The sequence below is a fragment of the Trichosurus vulpecula genome, chromosome 3 (genome assembly GCF_011100635.1).
Source record: "Trichosurus vulpecula isolate mTriVul1 chromosome 3, mTriVul1.pri, whole genome shotgun sequence".
Lineage (NCBI taxonomy): Eukaryota > Metazoa > Chordata > Mammalia > Diprotodontia > Phalangeridae > Trichosurus > Trichosurus vulpecula.
The window spans coordinates 37,174,147-37,185,120 of NC_050575.1; positions in this window are offsets into that span (position 1 = coordinate 37,174,147).

A 10,974-nucleotide genomic window follows, 5' to 3' on the forward strand; every position below is an offset into this window, starting at 1 on the left:
CAATCCCCACCTCAGCAGATGAGTGGGAGTTCCTGAACCCCAGAGGGATGGAGCCAGTAAATGCCAACACCAGGACTCCAGGTATGCCTTCTCACAGTCAGGGGAATAGGCAGACACAAGCTCAGATGATGGCTGAGGCCACCCATGCTATATGGTACAGCCCTAGGGGAAAAGGAGACTTCTAGCAGCCAGACCACCCTTCCCCCACACCTTATACTTTTAGCTTCAATGTAATCCTGGGGAAACTCAGAAAGACTTCATCGGCTGGGACCCTTGGCACACACCAGCCAGCTCCAGCTCAACACCAGGTGAACTGCAGCATTATATAGCATCTAATTGACAAAAATCAGAGGCCACATTACATAAAACCAATAACCGGGCCCCCAGTTCCCAGCACAAGAAGCTTGCGGCAAGTCCCTGGGACTCAGAAGAAGAGATCCATTTTAAAATCCAGGAAAAAGGCAACCACCATGAAGAAGCAAACTAGAAAAGCCAAAAAGACAACAGAATCTTACTATGGACACAGGGAAGATCAAAATACAAATTCAGAAGAGGACAGCATTGACACTATACCTACGTCTGAAACCTCAGAAGGGAATATGAACTGGTCTCAAGCCAAAAAAAACATTATGGGAAGAGCTCAAGGAGGATTTTAAAAGCCAAATTAGAGAGGTAAAAGAAAAAATGGAAAAAAGTCACTGATGAGTACAAATCTTTAAAAAGTAAAATGGATAAGGAGGTATCGAACCTAACGGGAGAAAATAACTCTTTGAAAAGTAAAATTGGCCAAATGGAAAGAGAGGTACAGAAGCTATCTGAAGAAAACAATTTGTTAAAAATTAGAATTGGGCAAGTAGAAGCAAATGACTCTATGAGGCACCAAGAAACAGTCAATCAAAATCTAAAGAATGAAAAAATAGAAGAAAATGTAAAATATCTCACTGGAAAAACAACTGACCTGGAAAATAGGTCCAGGAGAGATAATCTAAGAATTATTGGTCTACCAGAAAGTCATGATGAAAAAAAGAACCTGGACAGTGTATTCCAAGAAGTAATTAAGGAAAATTGCCCCAGAGTCCTAGAATCATAGGGTAAAATAGTCATTGATTATCCTCTGAAAGAGATCCCAAATTGAAAACTCCAAGGAATAGATCAGAATGATCAGGTCAAGGAGAAAATATTGCAAGCAGCCAGAAAGAAACAATTCAAATGTCATGGAACTACAGTCAGGATCACACAGAACCTTGCAGCTTCTACATTAAAAGATCAGAGAGATTGGAAAATGATATTCCAAAAGGCAAAAGAGCTTGGACTACAACCAAGGATCAACTACCCACCAAAATTGAGCATAATCTTTCAGGCAAGGAGATGGACATTCAATGAAATAAGGGAATTCCAGAACTTCCTGATGAAAAGGCCAGAGCTCAATGGAAGATTTGATCTTCAAATATAAGACTCAAGAGAGGCATAAAAATTTTGTATGCAACTAAAAAATAAGATACACAGGCAATGGGGCGTAGAAATTTATCTTGCCCTACAAGAAAGGAAGGGAAAAGGGGATGAGAGGGGAGGGGGGTGATAGAGGGGAGGGCTGACTGGGGAACAGGGCAACCAGAATATACGCCATCTTGGAGTGGGGGGGGAGGGCAGAAATGGGGAGAAAATTTGTAATTCAAACTGTTGTGAAAATCAATGCTGAAAACCAAATATGTTAAATAAATAAATTGCATTAAAAAAAAAGAGAGGCATAAAAAGGTAAACAGGAAAAAAAGAAAAAAAAAACCTTGTTATTAAATAAGGACAAATTGTTTACATCCCTATATGAGAGGATGGTACTTGTTAATCTTGAGAATGATACAGTTATTGTGACATTTAAAAGGGATATACATAGACAGATTACATGCCATCTTGGAGGGGGAATGGGAAGGAGAGGGAGGGGGAGAAAATTTGGAGCTCAAAAACTTGTGGAACTGAGTGTTGTAAGCTAAAAGTAAAAAATAAATTTAAAAAAAAAGAAACCATACAGACTAAAAAAAAATACATACACTAAATAGCATAACACCCAAATTAAAAAAGGAAAACTTAAATGAATTGCAAAAAGGACATAGATAGTAATGCAACAATTTTTAGAGACATGTCTTCTAAATGAGAACCTTAAAGAATGTGTGTGTGTGTGTGTGTGTGTGTGTGTGTATCTCAAAAGTCAGAAAAAAATAGACCATATACTGGGACCCAAATAAGTATCGAAAAAGCAGAAATGCTAAACATATAATTTACAAATGGCAACTTAATAAAAATAATAATTACCACATGGAGCACAAGCAAAGGATATCAATCTAAATGGAGACATAATGACATCTTGAATTATGTACAGGTCAAAGAGCAAATCATAGAAACCATTAATTACTATGTAAAAGGGAATGATGACATAATATGCCCTAATTTCTGGGATACAATTAAACTAATTTTCAGAGGAAAAAGCATGTCTCTAAAACCAGGTAAAAATAGAAAAAATGAGGATTAGTTAACCTAAGGATATGAAATATCAAAAAATTTAGAAAATCAATAAACCCAAAATAAGTATAAAAAAGAAAATCTTGAAATTAGAGAATTGGAAATCATTATCTACTGACTACAAATATGCCCATGTCTCCCATAGTCTGAATAACCCTCATTTGATTCTTCCATCTCTGTTCTCGTCTGTAGGTAAACCCCCTCAAAAAGGTCATCTACAATACTCCACTTTCTCCTTATTCTGTTCTCAACTCCTTACAATCTGGCTTCCAACATTATCATTCCACCAAAATTGCTCTCTCCAAAGTCCCTAAGGATCCTTTTCTCTGCCCTCATTCTCCTTGATCTTTCTGTAGCCTTTGACATTGTTGATCAATTTCTCATCCTTGATATTCTCTTCTCTTTAGGTTTTGGGGACACCACTCTCTCCTGATTGTTCTCCAACATATCTAAGTGCTCTTTCTCTGTCTCCTTTGTTAGATCCTCCTCTGGATCATGCCCTCTAACTGTAGGTGTCTGTTATGATTATTAGGATGGGACTTTTTGGTGTTTTCTCTTTTGGAATGCTAAGGCAGTCAAGTGCCTTTAATGAGTCTTGCCTTTGTTTGAATAGAGCAGGTAAAGTGGGACCTTTTGTTGTCTTTGTTTTGGTGTGCTTCTCAGCACTAAGGAATCTTTGAATTGGGAGCCTTTGATGACCTGCTTATGTCAAGGGAATGCCTAGTTCACATGGGTTTGAGTCTCAGGGTTGTGATGCCCTTTGACCCGGAAGAAGTATATATATACTCAGAGGTTAGCGTTTTACCTTTAGGGGCACACTTATTGGAAGAGTGTTGGTGATTTGGCCAGGCAAGACTCTGGGTAGCTGTTGGAGCTCCCCCAGCTTTGAAAACCCAGATGTTGGCACCTCTCTCTCTGTTAACTATATAACTCCCTGGTCAGACAGCCAGAGGCCTGTCTGTTGATTTCTTTTTTTTATCATTTCTGAGATTTTTTATTTTTAGTTTACAACACTTGGTTCTACATAATTTTGAGTTCCAGATTTTCTTCCCCCCTTCCCCACCTTCCTCCCCAAGATGGCATGGAATCCAATATATCTTCTACATATAACTTTGCATTGAACTTATTTACACAATAGTCAAGTTGTAAAGAAGAATTACTACCAATGGAATGAATCATGAGAAAGAAGAAATAGAACCAAAAAAAAACCACCCAAAACAAAAACAAAAGAGAAAAAAAAACAAAGGGAAAAAAAGGTGAGCATAAAGTGTGCTTCAATCTTCACTCTTTCTTTGGGTGTAGATAGCATTCTCCATTGTGAGTCTTTTGGACTCGCCTTTGCATCTTCTATTGCTAAGAAGAGCAAAGTCTATCAGGGTTAGTCATCCCAGAATCCATGTATCTGTGGTTGTGTATAATGTTCTCTTGGTTCTGCTCTGCTCACTCAGCATTATATCATATAGGTTTTTCGAGGTTATTATGAAGTCCATATCATCCCCATTTCTTATAGCACAATAATATTCCATTACCTTCATATGCCACAAATTGTTCAGCCATTCCCCAAATGATGAACATCCCCTTGATTTCCAATTCTTTGCTACTACAAAAAGAGCTGCTGTAAATATTTTTGTACATATGGGTCCTTTTCCCATTTGTGTGATCCCTTTGGGATGCAACCCTGGAAGTGGTATTGTTGGGTCAAAGAGTATGAACATTTTTATAGCCCTTTGGGCATAGTTCCAAATTGCTCTCCAGAATGGCTGGATCAGTTCACAACTCCACCAGCAATGTAACAATATTCCAATTTTCCCACATCCTCTCCAGCATTTATCATTTTCCTGTTTTGTCATTTTAGCCAATCTGACAGGAGAGATGTGGTACCTAAGAGTTGTTTTGATTTGCATTTCTCTAACCAGTAGTGATTTAGAGCATTTTTTTCATATGCCTATAGATATCTTTAATTTCTTCCTCTGAAAACTGCCTGTTCATATCCTTTGACATTTCTCAATTGGGGAATGATTTTTATTGGTATAAATTTGTCTCAGTTCCCTGTATATTTTAGAGATGAGGCCTTTATCAGAGACATTGGCTGTAAAGATTTTCTCCCAATTTTCTGCTTCCTTCCTAATCTTTGTTGCATTGGCTTTTTTATACAAAAACACTTCAATTTAACATAATCAAAATTATCTATTTTGCATTTTGTAATGCTCTCTATCTCTTGTTGGGTCATGAATTCTTTACTTTTCCATAAATCTGATAGGTAAACTACTCCTTGCTCTCCTAAATTGCTTATAGTATCAGCCTTTATTTCTAGGTCATGAACCCATTCTGACTTTATTTTGGTATATGGTATAAGATATTGGTCTATGCCCAGTTTCTGCCCTACCATTTTCCAATTTTCCCAGCAGTTTTTGTAATAGTGAATTCTTAGCCCAGAAGTTGGATTCTTTGGGTTTATCAAAGAGTAGATTGCTATAGTAGTTGACTTCTCCATCTTGTGTACCTATCCTATTCCACTGATCCACAACTCTGTTTCTTAGCCCGTACCAGGTGATTTGATGACTGCTGCTTTATAGTACAGTTTAATATCTGGTATGGCTAGGCCACCTTCCCTAGCATGTATTTTCATTAATACCCTAGATATTCTAGACCTCTTGTTCTTCCAGATGAATTTTGTTATTATTTTATCCAGCTCTGTAAAATAATTTTTTGGTAGTTAAATTGGTATGGCACTGAATAGATAGATTAACTTAGGTAAAATTGTCATTTTTATTATATTAGCTCAGCCTACCCATGAGCAACTGATATTTTTCCATTTATTTAGATCTGACTTTATTCATGTGAAAAATGTTTCATAATTATGTTCATATAGGCCCTGGGTTTGTCTTGGCAGATAGACTCCCAAATATTTTATAGTGTCTACAGTGACTTTGAATGGAATTTCTCTTTCTATCTCTTGCTGTTGGGTTTTGTTAGTAATGTATAGGAATGCCGAGGATTTATGTGGGTTTATTTTATATCCTGCAACTTTGCTAAAGTTGTTTATTATTTCAAGCAGTTTTTTACTTGATTCTCTAGGATTCTCTAAGTAAATCATCATATCATCTGCAAAAAGTGATAATTTAGTTTCTTCTTTGCCTATTCTAATTCCTTCAGTTTCTTTTTCTTCTCTTATTGCTACAGCTAACGTTTCTAGTACCAAATTGAATAGTAGGGGTGATAATGGGCATCCTTGTTTCACCCCTGATCTTATTGGGAATGCATCTAGCTTATCCCCATTGCAAATAATGCTTGTTGCTGGTTTTAGGTAGATGCTATTTATAATTTTAAGGAAGGCTCCATTTATTCCTATGCTTTCTAGTGTTTTTAATAGGAATGGGTGTTGTATTTTGTGAAAGACTTTTTCTGCATCTATTGAGATGATCATATTGTTTCTGCTAGTTTTGTTGTTGATATGATCAATTATGCTGATAGTTTTCCTAATATTGAACCAGCCTTGCATTGTTGGAATAAATCCTACCTGCTCATAGTGTATTATTCTCCTGATAAGTCGCTGCAATCTTTTTGCTAATATATTTTTTAAAATTTGCATCAATATTCATTAGGGAAATTGGTCTATAATTTTCTTTCTCTGTTTTGACCCTTCCTGGTTTGGGTATTAGTGCCATATTTGTGTCATAAAAAGAATTTGGTAGGACTCCTTCTTCACCTATTTTCCCAAATAGTCTATGAAGTATAGGAATTAATTGTTCTTTAAATGTTTAATAAAATTCACATGTAAAACCATCTGGCCCTGGATATTTTTTCCTAGGGAGTTCATTTATGGCTTGCTCAATTTCTTTTTCTGAGATGGGGTTATTTAAAAATTTTACTTCCTCTTCAGTTAACCTGGGCAATTTATATTTTTGTATCCATATCCCTAAGGCTGTCAAATGTATGGGCATACAATTGGGCAAAACAATTCCTAATTATTTTTTTGATTTCCTCTTCATTAGAGATGAATTCACCCTTTTCATTTTTGACACAGATAATTTGATTTTCTTCTTTCTTTTTTTTAATCAAATTGACAAAAGGTTTATCAATTTTATTGGTTTTTTCATAAAATCAGCTCTTTGTTTTATTTATTAATTCAATTGTTTTCTTGATTTCAATTTTATTAATCTCTCCTTTGATTTTCAGTATTTCTAATTTGGTATTTAATTGGGAATTTTCAATTTGTTTTTTTTTTTCCTAGCTTTTTCAGTTGCATGCCCAATTCATTGATCTCCTTTTTTTCTATTTTATTCATGTAAGCATTTAGAGATATAAAACTTCCTCTAACAACTGTTTTTGCTGCATCCCACAAGTTTTGGTATGTTGTCTCATTATGGTCATTCTCTTGAATGAAGTCATTAATTGTTTCTCTGATTTGCTCTTTGGTCCACTCACTCTTTAGAATTAGATTATTTAGTTTCTAATTGATTTTAACTCATTTTTCCATGGTTCTTTATTACAAATAATTTTTATTGCATTGTGGTCTGCAAAGTATGCTTTGAGTATTTCTGCCTTTCTGCACTGGATTGTGAGTTCTTTATGCCCTAGTAGATGGTCAATTTTTGAGTATGTGCCATGTACTGCTGAGAAAAAAGTATATTCCTTTTTATCCCCATTCAGTTTTCTCCAAAGTCTAACATATCTGCCTTTTCCAAAATTCTGTTCACCTCCTTAACTTCTTTCTTATTTATTTTGAGGTTAGATTTATCAAGTTCAGAGAGGGTAGATTGAGGTCTCCCATTATTATAGTTTTGCTGTCTATTTCTTCCTGTCACTCCCTTAACCTCTCCTCTAAGAATCTGCATGCCATACCACTTGGTGCATATATGTTAAACAATGATATTGTTTCATTGTTTATGGTTCCTTTTAGCAGAATGCAGTGTCCTTCCTTATCTCTTTTGATTAAATCTATCTTTACTTTTGCTTTGTCTGAGTTTAGGATTGTAACACCTGCTTTTTTCACTTTAGCTCAAGTGTAGTATATTTTACTCCAGCCTTTTACCTTTACCCTGTGTGTATCCCCCTGTTTTAAATGTGTTTCTTGTAAACAGCATATTATAGGATTATGGTTTTTAATCCATTCTGCTATCTGCTTCCATTTTATGGGAGAGTTCATCCCATTTACATTCACAGTTTTGATTACTGTCTGTGTCTTTTTCTCCATCCTATGTCCCTCCAGTTTATGCTTTTATTTCTCACTTTCCCCTTCCACTCCTCAACAAAGTTTTGCTTTTGACCACCGCCTTCCTCACTTTACCCTCCCTCTTGATTCCCCTCCCTTATCTTACCATTTTCCACTTGCTACTTCTTCCCTCCCTTCTGACCACCCCCTCTCTTTTTCCCCCCTTTCCCCTCCTGCTGCCTGTAGGACAAGTTAGATTTCTATACTTATCAGGGCATGTTATTCCCTTCTTGAACCAGATCCGATGAGAGTAAAGCTCAAATACTGCTCTTCTCCCTCCCTTCTTTCCCTCTACTATAATGTGTTTTTGTGCCTCTTTGTTTGATGTAATTTATCCTTTTCTACTACCTCCTTACCTCTTCTCCCAGAACCCTCCCTTTACATGTCTTAATTATGTTTTTCATCCTTATATCAGTTATTTTATACAGATATCCACAGTCTATGTGTATCCCTTTCAATTGTCATAACTGTACTATTCTCGATTGACATGTGTGTGTATATATATATATATATATATTATATATACATAACATACATAAGATGATATAATCCTATATAAAAATGCAAATAATTTGCCCTTATCGATGAGTAAGGTTTGTGGGGGTTTTTCCCCTGATACCTTTTTATGTCTCTCTTGAGTTTTGTATTTGGAGATCAAATTTTCCATTGAGTTCTGGCCTTTTCATCAGGAAGGTCTGGAATTCCCTTATTTCGTTGATTGTTCATTTTCTTGCCTGAAAAATTATGCTCAGTTTTGCTGGGTAGCTGATTCTTGGTTGAAGTCCCAGCTTCTTTGCCCTTCAGAATATCATATTCCAATTTCTCCTGTCATTTAACGTAGAAGCTGAAAGATCCTGCGTGATCATGACTATAGCTCCATGATATTTGAATTGTTTCTTTCTGGCTGCTCGCAGTATTTTCTCCTTGACTTTGTAATTCTGAAATTTGGCTATGATATTTCTTGGTGTTTTCAATTTGGGATCTCTTTCAGGGGGTGATCGGTGGATTCTTTCAATGACTATTTTACCGTCTGGCTGTAGGGCCTCTGGGCAGTTACCTTTGATAATTTCAAAGATACTGTCCACGCTCTTTTTTTCATCATGGATTTCCGGTAGATCAATAATTCTTAAATTGTCTCTCCTGGATCTATTTCCCAAGTCAGTTGTTTTTCCAATCAGATATTTCATATTTTCTTCTATTTTTTCATTCTTTACATTTTGTTTTACTACTTCTTGATGCCTCATGGAGTCATTAGCTTCCACTTGCTCAATTCTAATTTTTAATAAGTTGCTGTCTTCATTTTGCTTTTGAGTCTCATTTTCCAGCTGGTTGATTTTACCTCTCAGGTAAAATTTCTTTATTTGGATTCTGAATCTCCGTAGTCATTTCATCAATCTTATTTTTTAAGGATTTGATTTCATCAGTGGTTTTTTTTTTCATTTTTTCTTTTACCTCTCTGATTTGGTTCTTTAAATCCTCCTTTAGCTCTTCCAGTAATGCTTTTTGGGCTTGAGAGCAGTTCACATTCCCTTTTGAGGTATCATATGTGGGTATAGTGTCAATGCTATCCTCTTCCGAATTGATATTTTGATCATCCCTGTCTCCATAAAAAAATCAATGGTCCTCATTTTTTTCATGTTCTTCTTCATGTTGGTGAGCTTTTTCCTGGCTTTACAGTGGATTTCTGCTTTTGGGGCTCAGGGCTCTCTGTCCCAGGTTTCTTGTTCTGGGGATTGTGCTTCTAGTTACTGGCTTTGTGTATTATAGCCTTCAGTTTCCTGAGGTGTGGGGGAGGGGTCTGGCTGCCCGAAGTCTCCTTTTCCCCTGGAGCTGCTCTCCAGCACTGTTGCTCTTCAGCAATGGTCTCAGCTGTTTGTTGTTTGTGCTGGTGTCTGCCCCTTCCCCTGGCTGTGCAAAAGTATGTCTGGGCTCCTGGTGTTGACCCCTGCTGGCTCTGCCCCTCTGGGGCTCAGGAACTCCCACTGCTTGTCCACTGAAGCCCCACTTCTGTCTCTTCTATTCCACAGTTTTTTCCCGACGAATTCTCTGAGTCAGTGGGGGAGGGATTAGAGCTGTTTACAGGACCATTATGTCTCCCGGAAGTTCAAGAAGATGTGTTTCAAACCTTTGGGCTGCAAGCTTCAGGAGTTGATGTTGATGTCTCACAGCTGCTGGCATTGTGCTGCTGCCTCTCGTTGCTTCTACAGATTCCCATCCTGTGTTGGGAGGCCTGGGGATCTCTGCAGGTTTCAGGTGTCCAGCTTTCTCCCAGCCTGGGTCACTGGCTGGTTTCTGCAGCTGCTTCTGCTTTGGTGCTGTCTGATGCAGCTCCACACGCCGAGTACTCTCCCAGCCCACAGATCCATCCCGTTGACCTTTCGGACTCTCCTGGCTTGGAAATTTGCCTCACTCAGACTGCTAGAAGCTTCTAACTCTCTCAAATCTGCTCATATTCACTTTTTTATAGGTATCTAACAGAGCTTGTGAGAGAGCTCCAATAAGATGCTGTTTTAACGTAGCCATCTTGGCTCTGCCCACCCTCCCATCTGTTGATTTCAGTGTGTTTGCTCTGTTTATATAATTTCTGCTTGTAATTTCTGTTTGTATTCTTTCTGAAGTTCAGGATGATGGCTTTTCCCCCTGAACTAAGTGAATGATATATGTTTAATTAAAGTAAGATTGTTAAACCCTTAAAGTTGCTTTCCTATAGAAAAGCAGATCAAAGAATCTGTGCTAGCAGCCTTCCTGTGTGCTGGTGTTATTGCCCTTACACAGCCACAACAGCTGCTAGCAACATTGCTGTTACAGTGTCCTTCAGGGTTCTGTCCTTCTCTTCTCTCTTTATACCACTTCACTTGGTGATCTACTAGGATCCCATAAGTTTAATTGCCATCTCTATGCTGATGATTCTTAAATCTACCCTTCCTGTTCCAGTCTCTCTGCTAATCAACCATCTCTCATCTCCAATTGCCTTTCAAACACTTCAAACTGGGATGTGTAGTAGACATCTTAATATGTCCAAAACAGAATTTGTTAACTTTCCTTTCAAACAACTCTGCCCTCGCCCCCATTACTGTAGAGGCCAAAACCATCCTCCCAGTCCCTCAGACTCACAAACTAGGAGTCATCTGGGATTTTTGTTTCCCCCTCAATCCCCCCTCCATGCCCCTCACATATCCAAGATGTTGTCAAGGCCTACAGATCTCGCTTTTGCAACGTGCTCTCTTCTCTCCTCTAGTACTCAA